Genomic DNA, 20,170 nt, shown 5'->3' with positions numbered 1-20,170 from the left:
TGCAGCGTTTGCAGCAAAAATAAAATATATATATACTTCTATACAAATATATTTATGTGTTAGTATGTGTATATATATATATATATATATATATATATATATATATATATATATATATATATATATATATATGTATATATATATATATATATATATATATATATATGTATATATATATATATATATATATATATATATATATATATATATATATATATATATATATATATATATATATATATATATATATATATATATATATATATATATATATATGTATGTATGTATGTATATTAGTAAGTATATACATCTATTTACTGGGAACACACAGTTCCCATTGACCACAATGTAAAGGCATATTTCAGTACCGTTTCCTCTTTTTTCTTACAACCCACTCCCACCAACTTTAACCACAAAATATTGCCTAGTGCAGTAATTTGATTTAAAAAATAAAAATGCTGCCATCTTTATTTTTTAATAAACTACTTTAGACAGTATTTTGGGGAGCATGTGGGGCAGATTTATAAAATTAATCCGAGATCTGATCTCTTGTTAATTTTTAAGTGGTAATTTCTACCGCAAGCTTGCAGTAGCAATAACTAGCCACTAGTAATAGCTGGTTAATTATTGCAAATTTGCCTGCTTACGAGAGTGCAATAATTTAGCTTGTAATCTGGCCCAAACTGTTTTATGGTACAGTTCTAAAAACTAGATCATGTGATATAAAAACTGAATATGCTTTATTTGTACAGACGCAGATAACGCTGATATAGTGAAAGTTGAGATAACAGAAGATCTGTACACGTGTGATCAGGTGAAGACTGAGGAGGATGAAGTTCCTATAAATACGGCTACAGGTAATTAACGCATATTAAGAACAGGGAAGATTCTGTTATGTGACATTTTGTCTCTTGTAAATAAATTATATTTCCTCCAATGGATACAGACAGAATAAAGTGTTTATTTAGATACATGTTTAGCAGTAATATTTCGTTTATAGCTGTGTAATCCTCACCTACCCACTACTGATATATAATGTGCAGTAATGTAGCTCTTAAAGAGATAAGAAAAAAGTAATTTTTATATATATATATATATATATATATATATATATATATATATATATATATATATATATATATACTTCAGAAATGAGTCGCTGAACTGTAAAATATCTGCATGCAAAGCTGAGTGCACAGATCACAATATGTAAGATGATAGGGAGCAGATTATAAACTTAGTGATGGCAAACTTTACATGTTTTAAAATCAGGTCCGGAATCTAAGCGACATTTTACAGGGACTTAAATTGATCACTTCTAATAAAGATCTTACTCTTTAATCTAGCTGTGCCATTCAAATACCCCGTTATCTGGCCGCCTACTTCAAAACTCATATTTGTGAGTTTACGGTTTGAACTGTTCTCCAATCAGCGCTCTAGCAGTACAGCACTTTTCTTTCATACAGGTATTGAGAGTCCAGGATCTATTACTCCCTGGGATTTGCTCTTCCCTAACACTAGTAGGAGGCAAAGATTCTCAAACGTTGCCTCTGCTGGAGGTGGTTGAAGAATGAAGATGTGCATTTCATTTTTTCAGTTTATATTGAGGCCGGGTTTCCCCTAAGAGTACAATGTTTGCCAGAGAGATGTATATGGGTTATGGATTGTAATTCTTTTTTCACTTTATTGGAAATTTTTCATAAATTTTCCATAATTGGTATCAAGTAACTTGTTTTTGCCTCCCTTTATGGATGTACGATATACTCCTATTCTTTAACCTCTGCTGATATGTTTCCATACTGGTTTGGCTGTCTGCAACTTATTTGCTGGTCTATTGGTAAGTATCATTTATTAACATTTAGACACTCTATAATTATGTTATGGGCACTTTTTAGTTTGTTTATATATTTTGTTAATATATATAGCCCTGGGATGAAATCCTTGACATTATTCCCCTTGCTGTTTGTGTTTTGCACTCGTCAGCTTTTTTGGCGTGCTTCGTTTGAATTATGCATGTCTGCCTTTGGGTTTGTGCACGTCGGGTTAACGCTTGTCTTAGTGCTTGTCTTTTTAGTCTTACTTTGCTTCTTTCACACTTCGGCTTCAGGTTATGAATGTTTGTTCTCTGCTTTGCACACTTCGGGTTTTGGCGCACTTAATTCCTTATAGCTGTTGGGGACGGGGGTTGCACGCGTTAATTCATTCTGATGAGCGTTATATCTGCCCTTCGGATGTAATGTTTATGTCTTCTGCTGGATGGTGATGATTTCCATTCATCAAGAGCTTTTTAAGGGGGTTATAGTGTTTATTGCTTTGTTGTTTCTGCAGGGAGTGCAGAATTATTAGGCAAGTTGTATTTTTGAGGATTAATTTTATTATTGAACAACAACCATGTTCTCAATGAACCCAAAAAACTCATTAATATCAAAGCTGAATAGTTTTGGAAGTAGTTTTTAGTTTGTTTTTAGTTATAGCTATTTTAGGTGGAAATCTGTGTGTGCAGGTGACTATTACTGTGCATAATTATTAGGCAACTTAACAAAAAACAAATATATACCCATTTCAATTATTTATTTTTACCAGTGAAACCAATATAACATCTCAACATTCACAAATATACATTTCTTTCATGTAATTAGCAAGAGTCCATGAGCTAGTGACGTATGGGATATACATTCCTACCAGGAGGGGCAAAGTTTCCCAAACCTCAAAATGCCTACAAATACACCCCTCACCACACCCACAAATCAGTTTTACAAACTTTGCCTCCTATGGAGGTGGTGAAGTAAGTTTGTGCTAGATTCTACGTTGATATGCGCTCCGCAGCAGGTTGGAGCCCGGTTTTCCTCTCAGCGTGCAGTGAATGTCAGAGGGATGTGAGGAGAGTATTGCCTTTTTGAATTCAATGATCTCCTTCTACGGGGTCTATTTCATAGGTTCTCTGTTATCGGTCGTAGAGATTCATCTCTTACCTCCCTTTTCAGATCGACGATATACTCTTTTATATATATATATATATATATATATATATATATATATATATATATATATATATATATATATATATATATATATATATATATATATATACACACACACCATTACCTCTGCTGATTTTCGTTTCAGTACTGGTTTGGCTTTCTACAACATGTAGATGAGTGTCCTGGGGTAAGTAAGTCTTATTTTCTGTGACACTCTAAGCTATGGTTAGGCACTTTTTTATAAAGTTCTAAATATATGTATTCAAACATTTATTTGCCTTGACTCAGGATGTTCAACATTCCTTATTTCAGACAGTCAGTTTCATATTTGGGATAATGCATTTGAATCAATCATTTTTTTCTTACCTTAAAATTTGACTTTTTCCCTGTGGGCTGTTAGGCTCGCGGGGGCTGAAAATGCTTCATTTTATTGCGTCATTCTTGGCGCGGACTTTTTTGGCGCAAATTTTTTTTTTCTGTTTCCGGCGTCATACGTGTCGCCGGAAGTTGCGTCATTTTTTACGTTCTTTTGCGCCAAAAGTGTCGGCGTTCCGGATGTGGCGTCATTTTTGGCGCCAAAAGCATTTAGGCGCCAAATAATGTGGGCGTCTTATTTGGTGCTAAAAAAATATGGGCGTCACTTTTGTCTCCACATTATTTAAGTCTCATTATTTATTGCTTCTGGTTGCTAGAAGCTTGTTCACTGGTATTTTTTCCCATTCCTGAAACTGTCATTTAAGGAATTTGATCAATTTTGCTTTATATGTTGTTTTTTCTATTACATATTGCAAGATGTCCCACGTTGCAACTGAGTCAGAAGATACTTCAGGAAAATCGCTGCCTGGTGCTGGAGCTACCAAAGCTAAGTGTATCTGCTGTAAACTTTTGGTAGCTGTTCCTCCAGCTGTTGTTTGTATTGTATGTCATGACAAACTTGTTAATGCAGATAATATTTCCTTTAGTAAAGTTCCATTACCTGTTGTTGTTCCGTCAACATCTAATACTCAGAGTATTCCTGATAACATAAGAGATTTTGTTTCTGAATCCATTAAGAAGGCTATGTCTGTTATTCCTCCTTCTAGTAAACATAAAAAGTCTTTTAAAACTTCTCATTATTCAGATGAATTTTTAAATGAACATCATCATTCTGATTCTGATAATGGTTCTTCTGGTTCAGAGGATTCTGTCTCAGAGGTTGATGCTGATAAATCTTCATATTTATTTAAAATGGAATTTATTCGTTCTTTACTTAAAGAAGTCCTAATTGCATTAGAAATTGAGGATTCTGGTCCTCTTGATACTAAATCTAAACGTTTAGATAAGGTCTTTAAATCTCCTGTAGTTATTCCAGAAGTTTTTCCTGTTCCTGGTGCTATTTCTGAAGTAATTTCCAGGGAATGGAATAATTTGGGTAATTCATTTACTCCTTCTAAACGTTTTAAGCAATTATATCCTGTGCCGTCTGACAGATTAGAAAGAAAAGCTTATTTGTGTTCAGGTAATCTTCTTAGACCTGCTATATCTTTGGCGGATGTTGCTGCAGCTTCAACTTTTTGGTTGGAAGCTTTAGCGCAACAAGTAACAGATCATAATTCTCATAGCATTATTATTATTCTTCAACATGCTAATAATTTTATTTGTGATGCCATCTTTGATATCATTAGAGTTGATGTCAGGTATATGTCTCTAGCTATTTTAGCTAGAAGAGCTTTATGGCTTAAAACTTGGAATGCTGATATGTCTTTTAAGTCTACTCTGCTTTCCCTTTCTTTCCAGGGTAATAAATTATTTGGTTCTCAGTTGGATTCTATTATCTCAACTGCTACTGGAGGGAAAGGAACTTTTTTGCCACAGGATAAAAAATCTAAAGGTAAATTCAGGTCTAGGGCTCCATGTACTAAGCAGTCAGCGAGCTACCCGCAACAAATCTCGCGCCCAAACTCGCAAACTGATATGTACAAAGCCGTCAATTATGTAAAAACTCGCATCTTTAAAATTGCGAGCGTACTTATCCGCCATACCTCGCTACCTCTCCATTTTTTACTGTAATTAGACACATTTGACCACCAACTCGCCAAAAACGAATGTACTAAAAAATCTATTTGTCCGCTCGCGTCAATTTCCGCTCCCACCTCGTTATTTTTGCCTCGCCACCTTTTAGGTGGCGGGCAAGGTACAAAACAATAGGAAAGTCACTCTAGACGCCAGTCTAGACATATATAAAAGGCAGTAATATCAGCATTGTACTTACATTGTTCATTTCAGCAGCTATGGAGAGAATTCTGTTTTTGTTTATTCTCCGTTTGATGCGAATCCGGGCTAGAAGACAGAATACTGGAAATGTAGCTAATCGATTGGTTAGAAGAAGGAGAGTTCGAGTCCCCCGTGTATTCCTTCCACGGGTTGGTTTGCACGGCCTTTCTGACCGAGAGATCATACAAAGATTCCGGCTTGATCGTGAATCGATATTACACCTGTATCGAGAGATTGAAGATCATTTGGAGCCGATGACTGCTCGTTCACAAGCTATTCCGGGACTTCTCAAACTATTAGCGGCATTGCATTTTTTTGCAACAGGCTCCTTTCAGGCAGTTTCTAGCGTCATTATTGGAATGAGTCAATCTGCTTTTTCACGCCACTTATCCAAAGTAATAGGGGCTATGATGGTTATTTTTCATCGATATGTTTGTTTGCCATCTACCCCTGAAGAATGGCAATCTATCAAGTCAAATTTCTATAGGATGGCTGGGATGCCCAATGTCCTAGGTGCCATAGACTGTACCCATGTTGCTGTAAGACCACTTCAAGCTCGTGAGGAGATCTATAGGAATCGAAAGCATTTCCATTCCTTGAATGTCCAGATGGTCTGTGACCCCCACATGAGGATTATCAGTGTCCGTTCTAACTTTCCTGGATCCTGTCATGATTCTTACATTTTAAGGCAGACTGGGTTATACCGGAAGTTCGAGGAGGGAAATATGCCTGACGGATGGCTTCTAGGTAAGCATAACTGGCGTCTAATATGTCTCTCATTTCAATGTACCAAAATTGCGCCCAATTTGTCGACTGTAATCTGTATAGTTTAATTGTATTGTATAGTTCTGAATCTTTATAATTATTCTTATATTAATATTTATATTTATTATATCTTCTATTAGGAGATGGAGGGTACTCATGTACAGAATTCTACTATGACGTTCATGACACCTTACATGTCACGTGTTAACAATTGGCCAGACAATTGAACTGAAAGTTAAGTACATCAGCTTATTCGCGGCGAGCGAGGCGTCAAATTTATCAATATTCCGCCACTGCTCGCGGCGGGCTAGAGGTGTCTATTTGTTGTGGGATTATTAGTACATAGCTACAGCGGACACCATTTCGCCCGCGGCGAGTAACGGCGAGTTTAGCCGCGACTAAAATGACGGATGAATTGACGGCTTAGTACATGGAGCCCCTAATAGTCGTTTTCGTTCCTTTCGTCACAACAAGGAACAAAAGCCTGATCCTTCATCCTCAGGAGCGGTATCAGTTTGGAAACCATCTCCAGTCTGGAATAAATCCAAGCCTTTTAGAAAAGCAAAGCCAGCTCCTAAGTCCACATGAAGGTGCGGCCCTCATTCCAGTTCAGCTGGTAGGGGGCAGATTACGTTTTTTCAAAGAAATTTGGATCAATTCCGTTCACAATCTTTGGATTCAGAACATTGTTTCAGAAGGGTACAGAATTGGTTTCAAGATAAGACCTCCTGCAAAGAGATTTTTTCTTTCCCGTGTCCCAGTAAATCCAGCGTAGGCTCAAGCATTTCTGAAATGTGTTTCAGATCTAGAGTTGGCTGGAGTAATTATGCCAGTTCCAGTTCTGGAACAGGGGCTGGGGTTTTATTCAAATCTCTTCATTGTACCAAAGAAGGAGAATTCCTTCAGACCAGTTCTGGATCTAAAAATATTGAATCGTTATGTAAGGATACCAACATTCAAAATGGTAACTGTAAGGACTATCCTGCCTTTTGTTCAGCAAGGGCATTATATGTCTACAATAGATTTACAGGATGCATATCTGCATATTCCGATTCATCCAGATCACTATCAGTTTCTGAGTTTTTCTTTCCTAGACAAGCATTACCAGTTTGTGGCTCTGCCGTTTGGCCTAGCAACAGCTCCAAGAATTTTTACAAAGGTTCTCGGTGCCCTTCTGTCTGTAATCAGAGAACAGGGTATTGTGGTATTTCCTTATTTGGACGATATCTTGGTACTTGCTCAGTCTTCACATTTAGCAGAATCTCATATGAATCACCCCACTTCTTGGCTATTCGTTAAACTGATTTGTGGGTGTGGCGAGGGGTGTATTTGTAGGCATTTTGAGGTTTGGGAAACTTTGCCCCTCCTGGTAGGAATGTATATCCCATACGTCACTAGCTCATGGACTCTTGCTAATATGAAAGAAATGCATTTATCAGGTAAGTTCTTACATAAATTATGTTTTCTGACATTCAAAAACAAAACAAAAACAAATCAGTGACCAATATAGCCACCTTTCTTTGCAAGGACACTCAAAAGCCTGCCATCCATGGATTCTGTCAGTGTTTTGATCTGTTCACCATCAACATTGCGTGCAGCAGCAACCACAGCCTCCCAGACACTGTTCAGAGAGGTGTACTGTTTTCCCTCCTTGTAAATCTCACATTTGATGATGGACCACAGGTTCTCAATGGGGTTCAGATCAGGTGAACAAGGAGGCCATGTCATTAGATTTTCTTCTTTTATACAGTTTCTTGCCAGCCACGCTGTGGAGTACTTGGACGCGTGTGATGGAGGATTGTCCTGCATGAAAATCATGTTTTTCTTGAAGGATGCAGACTTCTTCCTGTACCACTGCTTGAAGAAGGTGTCTTCCAGAAACTGGCAGTAGGACTGGGAGTTGAGCTTGACTCCATCCTCAACTAGAAAAGGCCCCACAAGCTCATCTTTGATGATACCAGCCCAAACCAGTACTCCACCTCCACCTTGCTGGCGTCTGAGTCGGACTGGAGCTCTCTGCCCTTTACCAATCCAGCCATGGGCCCATCCATCTGGCCCATCAAGACTCACTCTCATTTCATCAGTCCATAAAACCTTAGAAAAATCAGTCTTGAGATATTTCTTGGCCCAGTCTTGACGTTTCAGCTTGTGTGTCTTGTTCAGTGGTGGTCGTCTTTCAGCCTTTCTTACCTTGGCCATGTCTCCGAGTATTGCACACCTTGTGCTTTTGGGCACTCCAGTGATGTTGCAGCTCTGAAATATGGCCAAACTGGTGGCAAGTGGCATCTTGGCAGCTGCACGCTTGACTTTTCTCAGTTCATGGGCAGTTATTTTGCGCCTTGGTTTTTCCACACGCTTCTTGCGACCCTGTTGACTATTTTGAATGAAACGCTTGATTGTTCGATGATCACGCTTCAGAAGCTTTGCAATTTTAAGAGTGCTGCATCCCTCTGCAAGATATCTCACTATTTTTGACTTTTCTGAGCCTGTCAAGTCCTTCTTTTGACCCATTTTGCCAAAGGAAAGGAAGTTGCCTAATAATTATGCACACCTGATATAGGGTGTTGATGTCATTAGACCACACCCCTTCTCATTACAGAGATGCACATCACCTAATATGCTTAATTGGTAGTAGGCTTTCGAGCCTATACAGCTTGGAGTAAGACAACATGCATAAAGAGGATGATGTGGTCAAAATACTCATTTGCCTAATAATTCTGCACTCCCTGTATAATGAAGCAGTATGATTTTGTCCACAAATCTACCAAAGAAACTGAGTCCCCTGAACACCTTTCTACCATTAATTGTGCTTATTGTAAAAAAAAAAAAAGCTGAGGTTCCTTCTCTGGCTCATTTATGTGACTCTTGTTTAGAATTATTAATGCAACCAGACCAACCTATTGCTGTTTCATTGCTTATTAATGCACAATCTGTTTGTTCAATACAGTAGAATATTGATAATGTTTCATTTACTGTAAAAAATTTTTTTATCAAAGCTGCAGTTTCTGAGGCGCTGGCTGCTCTCCTGCCTTCAAACAAGCGTAAAAGGTCAGTTCATATTTGACCTTGTACAAGACCAGGTGATAAGGTATCTTCAACTGATGTTGAACCTTATGGGTTTTTTTTTATGTTTGTTTCGTTTAAAGTTGAACATATTCGTTGTTTTTTAAAGGAGGCCTTAATTACTTTAGGTGTCAAAGATCCTAAAGTTTCTGATGATAAGCCTTTTAATCATTTTAAATTCAGTTTTTAAGACTGTTAATCTCTTTGAGGTTTTCTCTTTTCCTAATGCTGTCATGATTTCAAGGGAATTTTCTAAGCCACGTAATTCATTTACTTCTTCTGCAAGGTTTAAAAAGTTATATCCTTTACCTGCTGCTAATTTTTATTTGTGGGAAACAGTTCTCAAGGCATCTGGCCATTTCCACTCAGGCTAAACGTGCTACTATTCCTTTGGAATACAGTACTTCTTTTAAAGACCCTTTAAAGAGGAAAATAAGAGTATTTTTCATAGACGTTCCTTTTTAGAAGCAGGCTATTTGCTCACGCCAGCTATTGCTATTGCTGATGTGGCTGCTGCTTCAACTACTATTATCTAATCTTTTAGAATACTATGCTTGTGCTAATATTTTGGGTTTACTCAAAATTGCCAATCCTTTTTTTTTTTTTTTTTTTTTTGTGTGATGTATTTGATATTATGAAGATTAATGTCAAAACCATGTCCAGTCCTTGCTAGGAGAGCCTTATGGCTTAAATCCTGGTCTCCTAATATGGTGTCAAAATCTACCGTTGCAGGAGGTAAAGGGGCTTTTCTTCCTCAGGATAAAAGAGGGATATCTAAAGCTTTAATTGTTATCATTCCTTTTGTCAGAATAAGGAACAAAAGGTTGACTCCTCTGCTCAGAAGTAATGCACCTCTGGCTCAGTCTGGAGACCTAGTGCTAACTGGAACAAGTCAAGGCAGGGTAAGAAATCTATCCCTACTACTAAATCTGCATGAAGGTGTGGCCCCCGATCCAGAAGTTCTGATCGGGGCAAGATTAAGGCTTTTTTAGGAGGCTTGGTTTCAGTCTGTTCCAGATCCCTGTGTTCTGAATATATTTTTTTCATGGATATCGAATAGGATTCAGAACAAGACCTCCCTTTTTGTTTTTTTGTTTTTCTGTCCAATGTTCCAAGGAATCCTGTAAAAGCTCAAGCTTTTTTCCAGTCTGTCTCCGATCTGGGCGGTACGGGAGTAGTTGTTCCAGTTCCTTTGCAGGAACAGGGGATGGGATTTTACTCTAATCTCTTCGTTCCAAAGAAGGGAAGGTACTTTCAGACCAGTTCTGGATCTGAAAGTTCTGAACAAGTTTGTAAGTATTCCATTTTTCAAAAATGAAAATATTTGGACTATTCTGCCTTTTGTTCATAAAGGTCATTTTATGTCCATAATAGATTTAAAGGATGTGTCAGCCGCTCTGGAATCAATCCGGGATGTAACCCAACTGCTGGCGTGAATTGAAAGCACACGCTAGCACACTGAGAAATATCCAGGACGTGACCCACTCAGGAAGCAGATTAGAAGATAACAAAAATGAATATTGTTCCAGAATGCAGGAAAGCCACAAAGGTTAAAATGTCCCTTTAAGTAGTACAAAGAACAAAAAGGAAATGCTCTTACTTGAAGCTTCTGAAAAAGGTCCTCTTTAGCAGGCTTGTAAAACAAAGGAAAAGTTCTCTTTTGCAGCTTGTAAAAGTATAATGTCCCTTTAAGCAGGTTTATAACAAACAGAAAGGCAAAGTTCTCTTTTGCAGCTTGTAAAAGTAAATGTCCCTTTTAAGCAGGTGTATAACAAACAGAATGGCAAAGTTCTCTTTTGCAGCTTGTAAAAGTATAATGTCCCTTTAAGCAGGTTTATAACAAACAGAAAGGCAAAGTTCTCTTTTGCAGCTTGTAAAAGTAAATGTCCCTTTTAAGCAGGTGTATAAAAAACAGAAAGGCAAAGTTCTCTTTTGCAGCTTGTAAAAGTAAATGTCCCTTTTAAGCAGGTGTATAACAAACAGAATAGGTTTAAAGGTAAAGGCCAAAGCAAGGTCAGGCAGGCAGAAGTCGGCATCAAAATATCAGCAAAAGGTATAGGCAAAAGACAGGGTCAGGCAAGCAGAAGTCGGCATCCAAGTATCAGCAAAAGGGTAATAGCTACAGGCAAGGTCAGGCAGGCAGAAGTCAATGTCCAAATATCAGCAAGTAGGGATTAGGCAAAAGGCTTGGTCAGGCAGGCAGAAGTCGGTACACAGAAGAACAAAACTGATATGGTATTCACAATCCAGGGAAACAAACAAACGGGCCCAGATTCAGATCTCCCGCCGAGATTTAAAGGGCAGGAGCGTAACAGTCATCAGAGGGGTGAGAGAGAAAGCGTCATGTTGCTAAGCAACATGACGTCAGAGACACAGAGGAGTTCCGGGAGCCGCGGCGACACGGCGATGAACGGAAGCGCTCATGACAGCACCCCCTCCTCAAGGACCCCTCCGGGGGACAGGACCAGGTCTATCAGGATGAGTCTTGTGGAAGGTCTTGACCAATATAGGAGCATTTACTTGATGAGCAGGTTCCCAAGAACGTTCCGTGACTGGATAACCCTTCCAATGAATGAGATAATACAATTTCTTGCCCCGCAATTTGGAATCTAGAATATGGCTGATCTCAAACTCAGGGTGTCCATGCACCAATAACGGTGGAGGTTTAGAAAAAGGCTTAGAATACCTGTTAATCATCACAGGTTTTAAAAGAGAAACATGGAATACCGGATGGACTTTGAGAGACTTGGGTAAAGCTACCCGATAAGCAGTGGAACATACTTGACCCAGTATTCGGAAAGGACCCACATATCGTGGTCCCAATTTGTTAGAAGGTTGTTTCAGGCGAAGAAATCGAGAGGAAATCCAAACTTTATCACCAGGGCGATATTTGGGAGCCTTTTTCCGTCGAAGATCCGAAAAGAACTTGTAACGTCTAGAAGTTACAGAAAGAATACGATGTATCTTCTGCCAATGTCGAGTTAATCTTCGGGCTGTAAGATCAGAAGCAGGATTCACTGTGGAGGAAGTATGCAAAGGGAATGTCCTAGGCTGATATCCGTAAGCTGCATGAAAAGGAGAAGTCTGAAGGGAGGAATTGTACCGGGCATTATGGGCCAATTCAGCCAAAGGAAGGTAAGAAGTCCAGTTAGAATGATAATGATCCACATAATGTCTAAGATATGTTTCAAGACACTGGTTTACTCTTTCAGTCTGACCATTCGATTGTGGGTGGTGAGAAGTAGAGAGAGATATAGTAGTACCAAAATGTTTACAAAGTGACCTCCAAAATCGAGAAACGAATTGTACCCCTCTATCTGAAACAATATCTAGAGGAAATCCATGGATTCTTACAATATGTAGAATAAAAAGTTCAGAGAGTCTTTTGGCAGATGGTAATCCTGGCAAGGGTACAAAATGAGCCGTCTTAGTGAACCTGTCGACCACCACCCAGATAGTATTGTTCCCAGTGGACAAGGGAAGATCGGTAATAAAGTCCATGGATACATGAGTCCAAGGCTGGTGAGGTATAGGCAATGGTTGGAGTAATCCTGAAGGAAGTTGGCGTGGAGTTTTGTTCATGGCACATTGTGTGCATACTGAGACGTAATCCTTCACATCTTGAGAGAGTGTAGGCCACCAGACATGTTGTTTGAGGTTTCGAGTGGTAATACTGATGCCAGGATGTCCAGAAAGGGGACTATCATGAGCCCAAAATAAAATCTTGGAACGAAGGCGTTCAGGAACAAAGAGTAAACCATTGGGATGTTTACAGGACAAAGGAAGATGCTCTTGAGCGGACTGTAATTCTTGTAACCAAGAAGTTGTTAACTGGGCAATGACTTCATGAGGTTGGAGAATGGTACCAGACTCAGGAACTGGGGTATCTTGAAATTGTCTGGAAAGTGCGTCTGCTTTAATATTTTTTGAACCAGGTATGTAAGACAAATTATAGTGAAACCGAGAGAAGAATAAGGACCAGCGTGCTTGCCTGGAATTTAGTCGTTTGGCTGTTTGGAGATACAGAAGGTTCTTATGATCAGTAAGTATAGTAAATGGCAAAGAAGTACCTTCCAGCCAATGTCTCCATTCATCCAATGCCATCTTGATGGCAAGCAACTCTTTATTCCCTACGTCATAGTTAAATTCGGAAGGAGTGAATTTTTTAGAGAAAAAAGCAACAGGATGAATCCTTCCAGTCTCTGGTATTCGTTGAGACAGAACCGCTCCAGCAGCAACAGAGGAAGCATCCACCTCCAGAATAAATTGAAACTCAGGATTTGGATGACGAAGGATAGGAGCTGAGGAAAAAGCTTCTTTGAGAGATTCAAAAGCTTCTATAGCCTCAGACGGCCATACTTTACAGTTTTGTCCTTTTCTTGTGAGAGAAGTAAGAGGAGAAGTAATAGTAGCAAAATTCTTGATGAACTTTCTGTAATAATTGGCGAAGCCTAGGAAACGTTGTAAAGCCTTCAAAGAATCAGGTCTAGGCCAATCCAAAATGGCAGAAAGTTTAGTAGGGTCCATTTCGAATCCAGATGCCGATATTACATAACCCAGAAAGGGTATGGATTTTTGATGGAAAGAACATTTCTCCAGTTTAGCAAACAGATGGAATTCTCTTAGACGTTGAAGTACTTTCTTGACGTGGTGCACATGATCTTGGTGGTTCTGAGAAAAAATTAAGATGTCGTCCAGGTATATGATAACAAAAATATTCAAAAAATCACGAAAGATCTCATTTACAAAATGCTGGAAAACCGCCGGAGCATTGCATAGCCCGAAGGGCATGACCAAATATTCATAATGCCCAAATCGAGTGTTAAAGGCAGTCTTCCACTCATCTCCTTTGCGTATACGGATCAAGTTGTATGCACCACGTAGGTCGAGTTTGGTGAAAATGGTGGCTCCCTGAAGATAAGTAAAAAGTTCAGGAATAAGGGGCAGAGGATAACTGTTCTTGATGGTAATCTGATTCAATCCACGATAATCAATACAGGGTCTTAATCCGCCATCCTTTTTTCCCACAAAAAAGAAACCAGCCCCTACAGGGGAAGAGGAGGGTCGAATAAATCCTCTAGCCAGATTGTCTTTTATATATTCTTCCAGAGCCATGTTTTCTGGTTTAGAAAGTGGATATGTCTTGCCTCGAGGATAGGCAGCCCCAGGAAGGAGGTCAATGGGACAATCAAAAGGGCGATGAGGAGGAAGACGTTCCGCTTCTTTTTTGGAGAAGACATCCACAAAGTCATGGTAATGCATAGGTAAGGATTCCGGAGTTTCAACTGTGAGAGCAATAGTGAGTGGTAACTTAGTAATCTTTTGAAGACATTTAGTCTGGCATGTAGATCCCCAGGAAGTGAGTTCACCGAAAGTCCAAGAAAAAATGGGATTGTGAATCTGGAGCCAGGGTAATCCCAAGATAATGGGAAATTGCGGAGTGGGAATGACATCGAAACAAATTGTCTCAGAATGAAGTATTCCTACAGTGAGGATTAAGGGTTGAGTAGAAAACTGAATGTATCCAGAACCCAAAGGATCTCCACTGACCGTAGAGACTGAAATGGAATACTCCTTCTTTAGTAAGGGTATAGAATGAGTAGAAACAAATGTAGAGTCAATGAACACACCTCCAGCACCAGAATCAATTAGAGCTTGGGTATAGATCTTCTTATGTCCAATTAGAAGAGTTACTGGAACAAAGAGTTTCTTGTATAGGGAATGACCACTATTTTGGCTTAACTCAGTTCCCTGGACTAGAGTTAAGCCCTGGCTTTTACTGGCCTAGTAGGACAATCCCTTAATAAATGTCCTTTAAGGCCACAGTACAGACATAAGCCAAGAGTCCGTCTTCTTAAGCGTTCAGTCTCAGTTAATTTTATACTTCCTACTTCCATGGGTTCAGCCTGATCAGTAGTAGGAGAGGCTGGAGTGACTGGATTAGAAAAACGAGGAGCTAAACGAAAAGGAGTTCGAGTGGAAGTCCTCTGTGTTCTATCCTTTTCTTGTTGGCGTTCACGGAACCTGGCGTCGAGACTGATACAGAGATTTATTAAGGCTTCTAAGGACTCTGGAAGTTCACGATACACCAATTCATCCTTGAGACGCTCAGAAAGTCCTTTACGGAAAGCGGCTCTGAGTGCTCCCTGATTCCAAGTGGTTTCAGAGGCAAGGGTGCGGAACTCAATTGCATATTGAGAGACTGGTTGATTTCCTTGACGTAAATCCAGGAGAGTCGCTTCAGCAGCGGATGACCTTCCAGGTTTATCGAATACGTTTGAGAATGTAGATAGAAATGTATCAACATCCAACAGTATAGGATCATTCTTTTCTAGCAAAGGTGACACCCAAGCCAAGGCTTTTCCTTTCATTAAGGAAATAAGAAACGTGATTCTAGAAGAGGCAGTAGCAAAGAGAGTAGGGCTATTTCGGAAATGAAGACGGCATTGATTCAAAAAGCCTCTACATTCTTCAGGATTCCCATCATATTTATCCGGAAGAGGAATCCTGGGACTTAGTTGTACCTGAGACTGATTGTTAGGAATCGGAGGAGGTAATGCCTCAATCGGATTTGGATTGGGATTAGGATTGGGAGGTGCGGTAGCAACCAAATTTTGTAATAAAGCAGTAATTTGATCAAGTTTAGTGTCCAGAGACTGCAAGTGAGTGGCATGAGAACCCAAGAGCTGTCCCTGGTGAGCCACGGCCATAGATAATTCAGTGGGGTCCATTTTTATGGCCCGTTTGTAATGTCAGCCGCTCTGGAATCAATCCGGGATGTAACCCAACTGCTGGCGTGAATTGAAAGCACACGCTAGCACACTGAGAAATATCCAGGACGTGACCCACTCAGGAAGCAGATTAGAAGATAACAAAAATGAATATTGTTCCAGAATGCAGGAAAGCCACAAAGGTTAAAATGTCCCTTTAAGTAGTACAAAGAACAAAAAGGAAATGCTCTTACTTGAAGCTTCTGAAAAAGGTCCTCTTTAGCAGGCTTGTAAAACAAAGGAAAAGTTCTCTTTTGCAGCTTGTAAAAGTATAATGTCCCTTTAAGCAGGTTTATAACAAACAGAAAGGCAAAGTTCTCTTTTGCAGCTTGTAAAAGTAAATGTCCCTTTTAAGCAGGTGTATAACAAACAGAATGGCAAAGTTCTCTTTTGCAGCTTGTAAAAGTATAATGTCCCTTTAAGCAGGTTTATAACAAACAGAAAGGCAAAGTTCTCTTTTGCAGCTTGTAAAAGTAAATGTCCCTTTTAAGCAGGTGTATAAAAAACAGAAAGGCAAAGTTCTCTTTTGCAGCTTGTAAAAGTAAATGTCCCTTTTAAGCAGGTGTATAACAAACAGAATAGGTTTAAAGGTAAAGGCCAAAGCAAGGTCAGGCAGGCAGAAGTCGGCATCAAAATATCAGCAAAAGGTATAGGCAAAAGACAGGGTCAGGCAAGCAGAAGTCGGCATCCAAGTATCAGCAAAAGGGTAATAGCTACAGGCAAGGTCAGGCAGGCAGAAGTCAATGTCCAAATATCAGCAAGTAGGGATTAGGCAAAAGGCTTGGTCAGGCAGGCAGAAGTCGGTACACAGAAGAACAAAACTGATATGGTACTCACAATCCAGGGAAACAAACAAACGGGCCCAGATTCAGATCTCCCGCCGAGATTTAAAGGGCAGGAGCGTAACCGTCATCAGAGGGGTGAGAGAGAAAGCGTCATGTTGCTAAGCAACATGACGTCAGAGACACAGAGGAGTTCCGGGAGCCGCGGCGACACAGCGATGAACGGAAGCGCTCATGACAGGATGCTTACCTTCATGTTTCATTTTACAGAGAACATTTCCAGTTTCTGATGCTTGCCTTTCTGGACAAGCATTTTCAGGTTCTTGTTCTACCATTTGGTTTGGCTACAGCTCCAAGAATTTTCACAAAGGTTCTGGGTGCCCTTTTGTCTGTGATCAGTACTCTGGTATTGTAGTGTTTCCATACCTGTACAGCATCTTGGTTCAAGCTCCGTCTTTTCCTATAGCAGAATCTCATGCCAACTGACTCTTGTTGTTTCTTCAACAAAATGGTTAAAGGATCAATTTTCAAAAAAGTTATTTGATTCCTCAAACAAAGGTAATGTAACGTTTTTAGGATTTCAAATAGATTTAGTCTCCATTAGCCTTTCTCTAACATATCAGAGAAGGTTAAAGGTGGTGTCAGCTTGTCTAAACCTTCAGTCTCTCTCTTTTCCCTCCGTTCCGCTTTGTATGGAAGTTCAAGGTGTTATAATTGCAGCTTCAGATGCAATTCCATTTACTCATTTTCAAAGAGAAGCTTTGTATTAGGGCTGCACGATTTAATCGCATATGTGATTTAAAACCGTGATTAATTGCTGCGATTTAAAAACCACTAGAGTACCTGTGTTTTTTTTTAATTTTTTATTATTATTTCTCTGTTCGTCATGAAAACGGAGGCAGAGAGGGAGGATGAAAGTCAATGACACATACCCCCCATGTTTTCCTGGACAGTCACTCAGCTAAATGACTACCACATGAAGCAGTGTGCATTGTACTACCTTTACTGCACTTATAAACACAAATCATGCTGCTGAACTGTCAGCACTTTTTAGGTTTCTCCATGCTTCATATGTTACTCATATCACAGCTAGATTGACTGCCTAAGAAAACATGGAAAATGTGGTAAGAACTGGCCAGCTAATTTAATTTCAATTAGCTTTGTATGTGTTGAGTTCACTTGATTGTATTATGTACTCTAACTATAACTGTTCTTAGTATTCTGTTATGTACTACAGAATAGCTGTGTGATATAATATGGCAGGATGTCAGGATTGACCTTGTCAATGCCACATCCCTCATGTTTGCTGGATAGTCACTCATCTAAATGAATAACAAATGCAGCAGTGTGTATTGCACTACCTTTACTGCACTTATGCACAAATCATACTGCTGTAAAGTTAGCACTTTTCAGGTTTCTCCATGCGTACACTGCTTCATATGTTAATCGTACCACAGCTAGACTGGCTGCCCAAGAAAACATGACAATGTTGTGTCAGAACACCTAAGAACTGGCTAGTGTCTACTATGTAACCACAGCACAGGCAGCTAATTTTATTGTGGTTGTATTTTTATGCTCCCAGAGTGTATTGGACATTGAGAAACATGTTCATTAAGATTCTGTAGTGTTAAATAAAAAAAATATTGAAAAATTAAGGTGTTCTAGTCAATTATAAGAAATCGCAAAAAAAAATTCTGGGTCCAAAATCGTGATTTTCATTTCTCTTGTTAAGTGTAGTCAGTCCACGGGTCATCCATTACTTATGGGATTATATCTCTTCCCCAACAGGAAGTTGCAAGAGGATCACCCAAGCAGAGCTGCTATATAGCTCCTCCCCTCACATGTCCTATCCAGTCATTCTCTTGCAACCTAACTAAAGATAGGTCGTTGTGAGAGGTCTGTGGTGTTTTTAAACTTAGTTTATTTCTTCAATCAAAAGTTTGTTATTTTAAATGGCACCGGAGTGTGCTGTTTGTCTCTCAGGCAGCATTAGAAGAAGAATCTGCCTGCGTTTTCTATGATCTTAGCAGACGTAACTAAGATTCAATGGCTGTTCTCACACATTCTGAGGAGTGAGGTAACTTCAGAAAAGGGGAATAGCATGCAGGGTCCCCCTGCAAACGAGGTATGTGCAGTAAATTATTTTTCTGAGGAATGGAATTGACTGAAGAAAATACTGCTGATACCAATGTAATGTAAGTTCAGCCTTAAATGCAGTGATAGCGACTGGTATTAGGCTGATGAGTGTGTGTACACTCAATGTATTTTTCTAGGGAATGGAATTGACTCAGAAAATACTGTTAATACTGAAGTAATGTATGAGCCTTAACTGCAGTAAAAGCAACTGGTAGCAGGCTTATTAATAACACTTCATAATTTTAAAAAATGTATGTTTAAAACGTTTACTGGCATGTTAATCGTTTTTTGTGAGGTACTTGGTGATAAAACTTATTGGGGCATGATTTTTACCACATGGCTATCTTGTTTTCTACTTAGAAACAGTTAACTGAGCTTCCCCACTGTTGTAATATGAGTGGGAGGGGCCTATTTTAGCGCTTTTTTGCGCAGTAAAAATTCAGTCACAATCTTCCTACTTCATCCTCCATGATCCAGGACGTCTCTAGAGAGCTCAGGGGTCTTCAAAATTCATTTTGAGGGAGGTAATCAGTCACAGCAGACCTGTGACAGTGTGTTTTGACTGTGATAAAAACGTTAATTATTAAATTGTTATCCGTTTTTGGGTATTAAGGGGTTAATCATCCATTTGCTGGTGGGTGCAATCCTTTGCTAACTTAATTCATTTACTGTGAAAATTTGGTTGCTATAACTAATTTGGTTCATTGTTATTTCAACTGTGACAGCTTTTTGTGCTTCTTAAAGGCACAGTAGCGTTTGTTATATTGCTTGTAAATTTATTTGAAAAGTATTTTCCAAGCTTGCTAGTCTCATTGCTAGTCTGTTTAAACATGTCTGACACAGATGAGTCTGTTTGTTCACTGTGTATGAAGGCCAATGTGGAGCCCCATAGAAATTTGTGTACTAAATGCATTGATGTCACTTTACATGCAAAGAAATTATCACCAGACAACGAGGGGGAAGTTATGCCGACTAACTCTCCTCACGTGTCAGTACCTTCGCCTCCCGCTCAGGAGGTGCGTGATTTTGTGGCGCCAAGTACATCAGGGAGGCCCTTACAAATCACTTTGCAAGACATGGCTACTGTTATGACAGAAGTATTATCTAAATTGCCAGAATTAAGAGGCAAGCGTGATAGCTCTGGGTTAAGGACAGAGCGCGCGGATGATGTGAGAGCCATGTCCGATACTGCGTCACAGTTTGCAGAACATGAAGACGGAGAGCTTCATTCTGTGGGTGACGGATCTGATCCAGGGAGACTGGATTCAGAAATTTCTAATTTTAAATTTAAGCTTGAGAACCTCCGCATATTGCTAGGGGAGGTATTAGCGGCTCTGAATGATTGCAACACGGTTGCAATTCCAGAAAAATTATGTAGGTTGGATAGATACTATGCGGTACCGGTGTGTACTGACGTGTT

At 39.4% G+C, this 20,170-nt stretch overlaps 1 long non-coding RNA gene across 1 annotated transcript in view; it reads left to right on the top strand.

Moving 5' to 3' along the window:
• Nucleotides 1-20,170, top strand: part of LOC128655665 (uncharacterized) — a 67,229-nt gene that overhangs the window by 17,013 nt on the left and 30,046 nt on the right. Inside the window, exon 3 of the long non-coding RNA XR_008401873.1 lies at nt 753-857. This is a non-coding gene — a long non-coding RNA (uncharacterized LOC128655665). The remainder of the gene's footprint in view (nt 1-752; nt 858-20,170) is intronic.

Source organism: Bombina bombina, chromosome 4 (genome assembly GCF_027579735.1).
Source record: "Bombina bombina isolate aBomBom1 chromosome 4, aBomBom1.pri, whole genome shotgun sequence".
Classification (NCBI taxonomy): domain Eukaryota; kingdom Metazoa; phylum Chordata; class Amphibia; order Anura; family Bombinatoridae; genus Bombina; species Bombina bombina.
This window is presented reverse-complemented; position numbering and strand designations above follow the sequence as displayed.